Source organism: Heptranchias perlo, chromosome X, assembly GCF_035084215.1.
Source record: "Heptranchias perlo isolate sHepPer1 chromosome X, sHepPer1.hap1, whole genome shotgun sequence".
NCBI classification, from domain to species: Eukaryota; Metazoa; Chordata; class Chondrichthyes; order Hexanchiformes; family Hexanchidae; genus Heptranchias; species Heptranchias perlo.
In genome coordinates, this window is record NC_090370.1 from 21,746,668 (window position 1) to 21,760,560 (window position 13,893).

At 46.4% G+C, this 13,893-nt stretch overlaps 1 non-coding gene across 1 annotated transcript; it reads right to left on the minus strand.

Moving 5' to 3' along the window:
• Window positions 1–13,804: 13,804 nt before the first annotated feature.
• On the minus strand, window positions 13,805–13,893 carry trnar-ucg (transfer RNA arginine (anticodon UCG)). The gene is given in 2 exon segments: window positions 13,805–13,840; window positions 13,857–13,893. It is a non-coding gene; the product is annotated as a tRNA-Arg (tRNA).

Sequence of the window (13,893 nt, forward strand, 5' to 3'; positions counted from 1 at the left end):
GTTTTACTTTTTGCTTCTGAACATTTCAACCCGAGTTCAAGATTCAGCTGGTGTGTTCCATGAAGCATCTCCTTCTTCGTGTTCTCCTGTGGGCACTGAGGGTTCTCTGGCCGGCCGTATGACAATAGCAGGTGTGAGTTTATTTGCAAATAGGCGGGAGAGGGGCGATTGGCGTCAAAATGAAATGGCAAAGGAGGCGGCACGAGATCTATGAATTTAATGAACCGAACACACAATTCTTCTTTTCGTGAAACAGACATTCTTCTGTTTGAAATGTCGTGTAGGAAAATTCGGAAGGTTAATGTGTTGCCCGGTGTCACTGAGTAACGGGTGGAATTATTCCGCTTTCAGTTGTTGATCCTTTGACAGGTCGGGAGACCATTTCCTGCTCCCGTGTGGGACAAGTTCAGCTTTTGAGGCACTGGGTAAAGTGTTTTTTTAATTAGTGCGAACGAATGACAGGACATTTGGCACAAACAAGAAGAATTGTAAACTCACGAGTTTCCTCTCCATGTTTCTCACATCAGGTTCAACACAAACGAGGATTCTCCTCAAAACGTTACTGAGAATTTTGCAAAACGGACCCCATGTCGACGTTCCTCAAGGGAAAATTCAGAGACCAACCATGAATCTGCATGATAGAAGAATAAACATCGGGCGGCCTGGAAAGCTCAGTCAGTAAAACATCAGACCTTTTCGCAAAGTAGTGATTTGAGGGTCCAGGGTTCAAGTCCCTGCTCAGGCGATCAATTTTCGAACAGCTGGCAAGTTCTGCCTTTCCAGCGGAATAATAACTGTGGGAGAGTCGATCCCTGCGATGTTTTGTCAATATGTTGACCATTGTTGAGCATTCTCAGAAAAGGGCTTTGTTCTTCTCTGATCATTATTTTACCAGAAACATTTGGACAGTAGAATATCAGTTGGAAAGACCACTGATTGCCCGTTTGCACCACCCGTCCCTTGAATGTACAGAGATTGCTTTGTGTCGAAACTGCTTCAAAGTGAGTCTCTTCCATCGTTACCTGGAAATGTTTGGATTGGTGCAGTTATCTGCAGCTTGTTAATTGGATGGTTAACACTGAGTTTAGTTGTGCTGATCTGATTTCTTTGCTCGAATAAATTAGGAACAGAGGAATATTGGAACAGGAGAAGGCCATTCAACCCCTCGTGCCTGCTCCGCCATTTGATAAGATCATGGCTGATCTGTGAACTAATTCCTTATACCTGCCTTTCGCACAAATGCCTTAATACCTTTGTTTGCCAATAAGCGATCTCTCTCAGATTTAAATTTAGCAATTGAGCGAGCATCAATTGGCTTTTGCAGAAGAGAGTTCCAAACCTCGACCACCCTTTGTGTGTCGAAATGATTTCTAATCTCATTCCTCAAAGGTCTTGCTCTAATTTTCAGAATGTGCCACTTACTCCGAGAATCCCCAACCAGCGGAAATAGTTTCTCTCTATCCACCCGGTTTGTTCCCCGAAATATCTTATAAACTTCGATCAAATCACGCCTTGACCTTCTAAACTCGAGAGAATACAACCTCAATTTGTGTAATCTCTCCTCGTAACTGAATCCTTGAAGTCCAGGTGTCATTTTAGTAAACCTACCCTGCACTTCCTCCAAGGCCAATATGTCCTTCCGAAGGTGCGGTGCCCAGAACTGCTCACATTACTCCAGGTGCGGTCGAACCACGGCTTTGTGCAGCTGCAGAATATTTTTTCTCCGCTTGTGCTCTCGTCCTCCAGATATAAAGGCCAGCATTCCATTTGCCTTCTTGATTATTTGCTGCACCTGTTCATGACACTTCAATGATCTGTGGACCTGAGCCCCGAAGTCCCTTTGGACATCCACTGTTTTTAACGTTTCACCATTTAGAAAGTAAGCTGTTCTATCCTTTTTTGATACAAAGTTGATGACCTCACATTTGCCTGTATTGTATTCCATTTGCCAGAGTTTTGTCCATTCATTTAATCGATCAATATCCATTTGTAATTTTATGTTTTCATCTATACTGCTTACAATGCCATCACTCTTTGTGTCATCGGCAAACTTAGATTTGAGACTTTCCATGCCTTCATTTAAGTCGTTAATAAATATTGTGAATTGTTGAAGCCCGAAGACAGATCCCTGCGGGACTCCACAAGTCACATCCTGCCAATGTAAGTACCTACCCATTATCCCTACTCTCAGTCGCCATTCTCTCAGCCAACTTCCTAACCAAGTCCGTATTTTTCCCTCGATTCCATGGGCTTCTATCCAAACTAACAGTCTCTTATGTGGGACTTAATCAAATGCCTTCTGGAAGTCCATATAAATAACATCCATTGACACTCCCCATCTGGTCCTGGGGATTTGTCACTCTTTAGTGCTATTATTTTCTTCATTACTGTTATTTTACTAATATTAATTTCATTGAGTCCCTGTCCCCGATTCAATATTAGTTTTCTTGGGATTTCCAGGATGCTATCCTCTTTTTCTACTGTAAATACTGACGCAAAATAATTAATCAACACGTCCGCATTTTCCCATTGTCAATGATCTTATCCCCACTTTCAGTTTTTAAGGGGCCAACACTGCACCTGACCACCCTCTTTTAACGAATATAACTCGAAAAGTTCTTCGTATTGGTTTTGATATCCCTTGCAAGTTTCTTTTCATTCTCTCTTTTTGCAGCTCTTACGATCTGTTTTGTGACCCTGTGTTGATCTTTGTATCTTTCCCATTCGCTAGGATCTGTTCCATTTGTTGCTTTTTTTGTGTGACCTTTCCTTATGTCTTATACTGTCCCTTACCTCTTTCGTTGTCCATGGCTGGTTTGTTTTGGCAAGTAGAGTTGTTGCCCCTCATGGGTATAAACTGATTCTGTATCACGTTAAATGTTTCTTAAAACATTTCCCATTGATCATCAGTCGTTTTACAGATTTGCCCAGTTTACTGTGGACAGTCTCTGTCTCATCACATTGAAGTCGGCCTTACCCAAGTCCAGAATCTTCGCAGCTGATTCATTTTTTTTCCCTTTCAAGTATTACATTGAACTCGACGATGTTATGATCGCTTTTGGACAGATGTTCACGCACAGTCAAGCTTTTAACTAAATCTGGTTCATTTCTCATTACAAAATCGAGAATGGCTTGCCCCCTTGTTGTCTCTTGGACACACTGCTCTCCAAAACTATCCCGGACACACTCATTAAATTCACTACCTTTCTGCACCTGTCTGGAGCCGCAATTTGTCATCGGCCGCGTGGTCCAATGGATAAAGCCTTTGATTTCGGTATTTATCGAGTTGTTATCAAAAGATAGCAGGTTCAAATCCTGTCTTGGTCGTTTTACTCGCTGTGTGAAACTTTGTCCGACGTGCGCCCCAACTGTTTTGCACCCGACCGTTTCGAACAGTCTGATGGAACCGAAATCCCGAAATTACTTTCCTTTCCGAACATAGTGTAAAAGTGACATTATTTCTGCTCTTTCGATTCAGAATGGTCGGCGAATCCATTGTGCTCTGCTCGTATGGGTCCGAATCCCATCCGAGTCGTTATTGTATTGAACTTTTGTTACGGTCCCATGTAAGTTTTGTTATCATAAAAATGGGCTTGAAAGCTATTAATACCAATCCGACACCGGTGTTTTAAGTCTGTATCCATGGATTGTTCATATTTTGTTGAAATGGAGATGGACAACTTGTCTTACCAAGTCAGGCTTTCTAAAATTTAAATGCTCTGAAGCAAAATTGCCGTTTGTCTGAGAACAGATACACCAGGTTGACTCGCGCTAATACACTTTTCCGAATGTAAAACACACACACATTAAACTATTGTGCAGTATTTGTAGGAGGTCACCCACAGGAGGATGTCAGGGCCTGGTGTATCACAGACATTACTCACCAACATTTTGTGGGAAGAGATGAGAAATGTAACAGGACAAGACCAGATAGTCTGGAGAGAGTAAGAGTGTGGGAGTACAACAGGATAAATAGAGCCAGATATAACTTGTACTGACAGGGGATAAGGAAGAGAAGATCATGACTGATACCCATTGTTTCCCATTCAGAGACCGATGATCAAAAGATTGATGTTGTTGCGCAGACATATTGAGGGAGAAGGCGCAACAAAGTGACTTGGCAAATGTATGAACACCACAACATTCGGAAACAACTCGAAACATGTGGGCGCCGTGGATCAGTGGTTAAAGCACTCTGTCGTATAAACATGAAGGTTCCTGGGTTCAAATCTCAACAATGCCATACCCTCACGTCAAATCCCAGCGGTGCTTCTGGCAAAGTGCTCCTCATCAACATCCGGGCACTTGTGCCAACAATTGGGCGGAGTCTAGAATGTCTGTGTCTGTGGTCGGCAGCTCACTGAGGGAAAGGGACCAATATCCTTCGAGATACAGTCAGTAACACACTGCGTTGTGGGGTGAAAAGTGATGAACGTCAGTGAAGAAACACAGGGCTGTGGTGGAGAGTGGTTTCGTAGCGACAGTGTGAGGGAGAGAAATTAACATCCGTACCGATACAGTCAGCAATACTGGGCTGACAGGGAGAGGAATTAACGTCAGTGGGGCCGAGTGGCGAAGAGACAAGGCCAGTGTGTGGAATGGGGGAATTCGGCCTGTCCCCTGTTGCAGCAACTGTGACCCAAAGCCCCGTTCCACCCGTGTATCCTTCTCCACTACTCCCTCTGTGTGTATCCTTGTGATGTTCCCCCCTGTCCATCACTGCTGATTCTTCTGCCCTTCTGTGTCACACTGTGATCCTTCCCCACTGTGATTCTCGCGCGCTCTCACTTGTTTGGTGTCGAGTTGAGGGGTTTAATCCTCCAATGTGACCCTGGGATTGCATGACCCTTGCGATCCGTCAGCAAACACTGGGTCGCTGTCCGTCAGATCAATGGAACCGATTACAACCTCGACTCCAAGCTGAAGTCACTCAGCCCTCATCGGCGGCTATGAATGGGATAGGGGATGAGGTGAGTCTGTCAGTCACGCCTCTGTGTGACAAACTGTATCTCTACTGATGTTAATTCTTCTCACTCAGGAAACCGCTCTCCCCCCAGAGCCCTGTATCTCGACTGATGTTAATCACACTGCCTCTCATTAACCCCTCACCGCCAGCACCCCGTGTCACTGACTTTTTCTATTCTGATTTTAATCCCTCTCCCTCACACTGTCAGTCAGGAAACCCTCTCCTCCAGCGCCTTGTGTTACAGACTGTATCTCTATTGATGTTAATCCACCTCGATCACTCTGTCACTCAGTAACCGCTCTCCCCCCAGCGCCCTGTGTTACTGACTGTATCTCTACTGACATTGATCCCTCTCCCTCACACTTTCTCTCAGTAAACTACCTCCCCCCAGCGCCCTGTGTTACTGACTGTATCTCCACTGATGTTAATCCCTCTCCCTCACACTGTCACTCACGTTCCACTCTCAGCCCAGAGCCCTGTGTTACTGACTGTATCTCCACTGATGTTAATCCCTCTCCCTCACACTGTCACTCACGTTCCACTCTCAGCCCAGAGCCCTGTGTTACTGACTGCATCTGTCCTGGGTCTTGGGTCCTCCCATCTCTTGCTTCCCTCATCATTACTCTCTTCTGACTCTCCGCTCAGGTTCCCATCCCCCTGCCACTCCAGTTTAAACCCTCGCCAACAGCAGTAGCAACTCCCCCTGCGAGGCTATTAGTCCCGGATCTGTTGAGGTGCAACCCGTCCGGCTTGTACAGTTCCCACCTTCCCCAGAATCGGTCCCAATTCCTCAGGAATCTGAATCCCTCTCTCCTGCACCAACCCTCCAGCCACGCATTCACCTGATCTATTCTCCCATTCCTATACTCACTAACACGTGGCACTGGGGGTATTCCTGAGATTACTACCCTTGAGGTCCTGCTTTTTAACTTAATTCCTAACTCCTTATATTCAGATTGCAGGACCTCATCCCTCTTTTTACCTATGTCGTTGGTACCGATATGGACCACGACCTCTGGCTGTTCACCCTCCCCCTTCAGAATGTCTTGCAGCCGCTCAGTGACATCCATGACCCTGGCACCAGGGAGGCAACATACCATCATGGAATCACGTTTGCGGCCGCAGAAACGCCTCTCTGCTCCCCTAACTATCGAATCCCCGATCACGATTGCTCTCTTGACCTTTCTCCTCCTCCCCTTTACAGCTGAGTCACCCATGATGCTTTGGACTTGGCTCTGTCTGCACTCCCCAGAGGAACCCTTTCCCCCACCTGTACCCAGATCTGAACACTGGCTGAAGATTGAGATGCCCTCAGGGGACTCCTGCACTCGCTGCCTGGTCGTCCTTTTCTGTCTGGCGGTCACCCAGTCCCTCTCTGCCTGCACTCTCTTAATCTGAGGGGTGACCACTTCCTGAAACGTGCTGTGCACGAAATTCTCAGCCTCGCGGATGCACTGCAGTGACGTCAGCTGTTGCTCAAGGTCCGAAACCGGGAGCTCGAGCTCCACCAGCTGACGACACTTCCTGCACATGTGCTTGTCCAGGACACGGGAAGAGTCCTGGAGTTCCCACATGGCACAGGTCGTGCATTCGACAGGTTTGAGCTGCCCTGCCATGCCTTAATTTATGAGATGAACGGAAACAAAGCCAAAACCTTAAATACGGCTTTTTTTGGTTATATTACTCTAGTTAAGTAGTTTAAGCTTTAATTTTAATGAGCTTCCAGGAGTTTTACACTTCATGCTTTTAAATCAATTTTATCCAATTCGCGAAATCAGAGAGAAAAACGAAGTCTCGCCAACCAATCTCCGACCTGCTGTCCTGTGACGTCACTCCTTGTTTTTTTTCACCGATTGCCTCTGTGCCGCTCGGAGTGCGGGTCGGCCTTCGAGTCTGGGCCTTGAGCAGTCTCCGAGTCCTGCGCTCTCTCCCAGGTCTGTTTGAAGTGATGTGTAGGAAAATTTTAATTTATTTGCTCGAATAAATTAGATACTTTTTAACCCCAACCCACTCCTTGCAGACACTTCCAGCATCATCTACGTGGGCGGTGGAATGCAGAGACATTCAGCGCCACAAATCAATCCGTGCCGCCTCTCACCGAAACTCGGGAACAATGTTAACCATTTCAGCCTCTCAGATGCCGATGTTTCCAATTTCATCTTGTGCAGCCAGAACCCCTGGTGATTTTACAGTCACTGAAGTTCGCTTCACTTTCCCCAAAGTTTGGTCTAAAAGAGAACAACGAAAAATAAAGGAAAAGTGAGCGTTTCTTCATTGGTGGCGAAGCAAAATCGCTGCTTTCATTCCTTCCACCGCTGGTCTTCCTGCGGGCGATGAACCTCTGCACTCCGCTATTTTTATCACATGACCAGGGACTGGAAACGAGTTGAATGTGAAAGTGGGAGCAACAAACTGAATCAAGCGGATAGGTGGGGCGAGATATTGCAAAACAAACAGCGAAGCCACGAGGAGCAGGTCAGCTGTTACATCAGAACATAAGAAATATGAGCAGGAGGAGGCCTTACGGCCCCTCGAGCCTGCTCCGCCATTCAATAAGATCATGGCTGATCTTCGACATGAACTCTATTTTCCCGCCCGATCCCCATATTCTTTACACGACATTTCAAACAGAAGAATGTCTGTTTCACGAAAAGAAGAATTGTCTGTTCGGTTCTTCAGATTTAAAGATCTCGGGCCGCCTCCTTTGCCATTTCATGCTGTCGCAAATCGCCTCTCTCTCCCGCCTATGAACAACTAAACTCACACCTGCAATTTCAATACGATCGGCCAGAGGACCCAAAGTGCCCACATGAGAACAGTAAGAAGGAGATGCTTAATGGAACAGACCAGCTGTACCTTGAACTCCGGTGGAAATATTCCGAAGCAAAAGGTTAAAATGCTCCAGGGGAAGATGGAACTCAACACTTCGGCATTCCTCGAGCCTGATACTATTATATAATACCGCGTGCTGACCGATTGCGCTGCGAAAGCCGCGTGGTATTAATACTCTCATTCAACACCCTCATTTTCGGTCTCGAAGGTTGTATGTTTTTTCAGACAGGTTTCCAAGTGGACACATGCAGCCGATTGTCGTTCGGCTATTGGTGTTTTCGTGGTCGAATTCTTGCCTGCCGCACCGGAAGCGGGGGTTCGATTACCGCCCAGGGCAGGAACATTTTCTGCATTCATGACGTCGCGTGAATTGGGATACATTCATATTTAGCTTCAATCTGCAAAACATCTTGAGACTTTTTCTTTTCTCCAGGTGTGTTGCGTTCACTTCACCTCGGCTTCTATACGCAAAGGGTGGGAGACGTTTCGAACGCACTTCTGCAGATGGTAGTTGATGGCAGCTCACTTGTGAATGTTAAATCTGAGATTGATAGATTTCTGTGAACCACGAGTATTAAGGGATATAGGGCTAAGCCGGGGATATCGAGTTAGGTCACAGGTCCATATCTAAATGCCACTGCCACTTGCTGCCTCCTGATATGCGCCACCTTCACCTGCAAGAAAGCGGGACGTGTGTCTGGGTGATGTGCCTGTCATTGTTAAATAGCTGCCAGTGTGTGTGGCCTCTGAGTTGTGGGTGGGCGGCTTGCAACATTGGTAATGTGTAAGAGTGAGAGGAAGCATCTGGTTTCAAGAGTTGAGTACTGATGGAAAGAGTTTGTTGGTATGTGGGGGATGGGGGTATATTGCATTGTGTAGTTGGTAGGAGATGCCACTTGAGAGTTGCTCTCACTCAACTTGACCACTCATGTCAAAGCATTGAACTTCTCCCTGCACTGCATCCATGTTCATGATGATGTGCGCTTGGCATTGACTACATCCCCCGCTGCTCCCACTGCCTTTTGGATAAATGTCTGGAGGACCTCTTTCCCGCACCCACCCCTGCGGAGACATCATGCTCCTCCTTCTGTTCAACTCCTGCACCACAGTCTCTCAGCATCAGCAGAGAACCTTGGTGCATGCACCCTCCAGATCTGGTACCAACTCAGATCGGCAGATTGGTGAGGTCTGGCATGCAGATTGGAGGATGTGGGATTTGGCAGTGTATATCTTTTATACAATGTTTTAACATAACTCATCAGTGTGCAAACATAGGGATGGAACCTGCATCTGTGTTTAACGTGTGCAATGTCTGATCTCCGTTCAGACTCCGTTTGGACAGTGGACTGTTATTTTAAGCAAATAACAGGTACCAGCGACCTTCAAGCGATTTCCAAGAAACATCCTCCCTTCAAGAGATTGAGCTCCCCCGGGCGGTGGAAAGTGTGAATTGCAATGATTCCACGTGCAAGGCCCGGAATGGACCACTGAATGCAGGTGAGTCATCGGGCCAGCCGGATCTTGCGTCCGACGTGCCCAAGGGTCATTGGGCGCGGAGTAACAGCGCATCACGCTCCCGGCGCCCAAAAACGGCACTGATCCAATTTTTCCCCCAATGTTTCCTGTGTGCGCCAGTCGACAGGATTCGGATAAGGTACCTGGCACATGGGGCCACAGGAAGGAAGATTGCATTTATATTGCGCTCTTCACAAACTCGGACATCCCAAAGCGCTTTACAGACAACGAACCACTCTTTGAAATGTAGTCACTGCTCATATGTCGGAAACGAGGCAGCCAATTTGCACACAGCAAGATCCCAAACACAGCGATGTGACAATGACCAGATAATATGTTATAGTGATGTTACTGGAGGGATAAATATTGAACACGGTAGCAGGGAGAACTAATTACCCTTAAAAATGAAGACAAGGTGATTGTATCAGTTCGAGTTTGGACCTTTGTAATGTTTTTCTTTCCTCATTTTTATCTTCTTCAGATTCCAACTGATTAGAAAACTGACAACTGAACTCTCAATGAATTTTCGATAAATCTGTCACTCAAAATAAACAATGTTAGAAATAAATAAATAAACCGGATTGAGACGGTTCACTTCACTTCACTGAAACGTCGAATTCCGGTTTAACCGGCGCGGCGGAGTCACAGCAGCTCATCGCTGATCTGCACCTCAACTCCATTTAGCGAAATAGAAACTGGAAAACTCATGTTTCGAGACGAGTTCACTAATTTCCTGAAAAATGAATATCACTAAACCAGCAAAATATTCCCTGCCCTGATTAAACACACAGCAAGGGGATGTGTCGAATATCTCGCAAGAAACCCGCGAGTTTATTATTACACGGATAGAATACCGTGCTCAATATTAACATTAACACTGAGCGCCAGGTTTGGATCTGACCCGTTTACCCCGTGGTGCGGGACCCCGTCCGAGTTTATATTTACCAAAAAAAGAAAATCAGTCAATAATATATCTCACCCAGCAGAATTGGAGATTGTTCGTATTTTACAAGACAGGATGAGGCCACTCGGCCCGTCTTGCTTGGATAGTAAATTCTGTTCACATTCTCCGCTCGGTGTTGTTCTCCTTGCATATTTTTAGTTGACCGATTTGTCTTTTGTTGTATTTCCCCTCACTCTGCAAGAGAGAAAACAATAAATGAACAACATCAACAATGTGGACGAAGAGAATGATACAAGCAGAGTCTTAATCACCCAGGGTTTAAGGTCATTTGGTGAAACAATTTATTGTCGGCCACGTGGCCTAATGGATAAGGCGTCTGACTTCGGTATTAATCGCGTGGCTATCAGACGATTATAGGTTCGAGTTTTGCCACGGTCGTTTGACTCGTTGGGTACAAATGTGTCCGACGTGCGCCCAAACTGTTTTGCACCCGACCGTTTCTCACAGTCGGATGGAACGGAAATCCGTAAATTGCTTTGCTATCAGAAATTGACTCCACATTTTCAACATTGTCGATCTGGGTGCACGGGCAGGACATATTGTAAAAGTGACTTTATTTCTACTGTTCGGATTCAGAAATGTGCTCTGTCGGTTTGGGTCCGAATACCATCCGTGCCGTTATTGTATTGAACTTTTGTTGCGGCGCAACGTCAGTTTTGTACAATCAAAATGGGCTTGAAAGCGACTAATACCAATCCGACACCGGTGTTTTAAGTCTGTATCCCTGGATTGTTTCTATTTTGTTGAAATGGAGAGGGACAACTTGCCTCATCAAGTAAGTCTTTCTAAAATTTAAATGCTCTGAAGCAACATTGCCGTTTGTGTGAGAATCGATACACCAGGTAGACGAGCGCAAATACACATTTCCGAATGTAAAACACACACACATTAAACTATTGTGCAGTATTTGTCGGAGGTCACCCACAGGAGGAGGTCAGGGCCTGGTGTATCACAGAAATTACTCACCAACATTTTGTGGGAAGAGATGAGAAATGTAATAGGATAAGACCAGATAGTCTGGAGAGAGTGTGGGAATACAACAGGATGAATAGAGCTCGATATAAGATGTACTGACAGGGGATAAGGAAGAGAAGATCATGACTGATGCCCATTGTTTACCATTCAGAGACCGATGATCAAAAGATCGATGTTGTTGCGCAGACATATTGAGGGAGAAGGCGCAACAAATTAGCTTGGAAAATGTATCAATACCATAACGTTAGGAAATAATTCAAATCTGGTGGGCGCCGTGGCTCAGTGGTTGAAGCACCTGCCTTGCAAACAAAGGCTGTTGGGTTCAAATATCAACAGCGCTTTTCACCAAAATCCTCCACACTAACATTTGGGGACTTGTGGCAGAGTTCTTCCGTAACCTGATGAACCACCAACCGAACGCAACCATACTCACAGAATCATAGCTTTCAGCTAATGTCCCAGACTCTTCCATCACCCGCACTGGGTGGACCCTGTCCCACAGAAAAGACAGCGATGGTAGTACAGTCATATACTCCGAGGAGGGAGAGGCCCTGCGCTTTCTCAACTCAGACTCTGGACTCCAACATGGCATCGGCCCGGGGGAGGGGGAGGGGTAGAGAAAGACAGCCGATCTCTGGCAGAGGGGAGGGTGGAGTCTGGATCGTCTGTGTGGGAGGTTGGGGGTGAGCGCATTAACCGTCTGTGGGGGAGGAGCCCCTGTGTCAGAGGTCAGAGGTAAGGGGCCCGGGGCGAGTCTCGTTTGTCTGAGAGAGCCAGGATAAACGATGGGTGGAGGACGGAGGGCCGTGAGACTGGGCCAGTGTGTTAAATGGGGGAATCAGACCTCCGGCCCCCGTGCATCACTGCGATTTGTGTCCATTTGTATCATTGCGATTCTCTGCCGTCTGTGCAGCACTGTGTCCCTCTCCCGACCCGTATCTCACTTGCTGCAACATTCACCGATCGATAATGGCGCACGCCGTGAATGCATCATTGTGGCTCGAGGTCCCAGCAATGAGAGGGCGATAATGATCGTGAAATAATTCTCGTCTGTCAAAACTTGGACCTTGTTCCACTGCGGGTACCAAAAGCCTTCGCTTCTGTCCACTTATCCCAGTTAAATGAGGCCCTGTCGGTGGATGTTAAAGAAGCGCAGGGAATTCTCCCGCTCTCTTATCCAACATTCATGACTCGCGAACTGAAGGGTCCAAGTTTAAGGGATTGAAACCAGAGCCCTCACGGCATTCCTCAGTCACCCATCGGCACTCACACTTCGATGGCATCCACTGTCCGATCATTGAGAAACACGTCCCTCCTCCGCTTGGCTCCGTCCTTTGTGGGAATGGGAATTGGAAGGTTTCGACCGACTTATGAAGTGTCCCTGGAACAGAATGAACAGCATTCCCTGTGTCTCGGGGTTTCAGTGACGGATTCCTGTCTGTCTGTCACAGGGCTGATCAGAACTCGATTCCTGATCCAAACAGTGCATCGTCTTTCAGAGAAACCGAGAGAGAACAGGAACAGAGAAGGAAACAAACTGCGGACTGGATTCCAATTGCGCTCCCGCGGTTATTGTTAACTAAAGGCACCGTGGAATGGGATCAACAGGCAGATTGTTGGGGATTTAAATGTTCGGGATTTAAACCCAGGCTTTCTCCCATGTTCCCAAATACTGATCGAATAATCGGGAGATGGTAAAATGCAGGAGATGCAGGAGATGCAGGAGGGACCGAAGTCCTTCAATCTCGGCAGCAGTTACTGGGAACCGAGCCATGGGTGGGATTCGAGTTCAAAACGGGAGACTGTTAACAATGAGACAGATCCTGGGCTCAAATCTGGACGGGAGCTCCCTCCAGATTTAATTTTTCTTTATGAAGAGCGGGTGGAGGAATTAAATTTAACAGAAAAAAATGTACAGACTTGGTGTAAATCTAATAACTGGACAGGTTCAAGATTGTTAAAAAGTTTTGAAATTAGATTTCATCCTGATGGTTAATGTTAACCCTTTATGTTCCACCTCCCTTATCATTTGCTGTTCCCGTTAATCTTTCATTCGCTGTAAACCCCAGAGGCAGCAAGGAAGGACAGAAAGATCTATCTCCGATCCGTCCTCTCGACTCGACCTTTATCCCATTACAGCAGGTGAAAAATTCCAATTATCCGTCTATATTAAAACAAAATATAAACAATCTAGGGACACAGCCTTAAAACTCCGGTGTCGGATTGATAATAATAGCATTCAAGCCCATTTTGATTGCACAAAACTTACGGAGGGCCGCAACACAAGTTCAATACAATATCGACACGGATGGGGTTCGGGCCAATACATACAGAGCACAATGGATTAGCCGACCATTTCTGAATCGAAACAGCAGAAATAAAGTCACTTTTACACTATGTCCTGCCCGTGCACCCAGATCGACAATATTGAAAATGTCGAGTCAACTTCTGCAAGCAAAAGGATTTACGGATTTCCGTTCCATCAGGTCAGTTCCTGCAAGAAACGGTCCGGTGCGAAACAGTTGCGGCGCACATTGGAACAAGTGTAAAAACGACCGCGGCAGGATTCGAACCTGCAATCTTCTGATAACATCACGATTAACACCGAAGTCAGACGCCTTATCCATTAGGCCACGCGGCC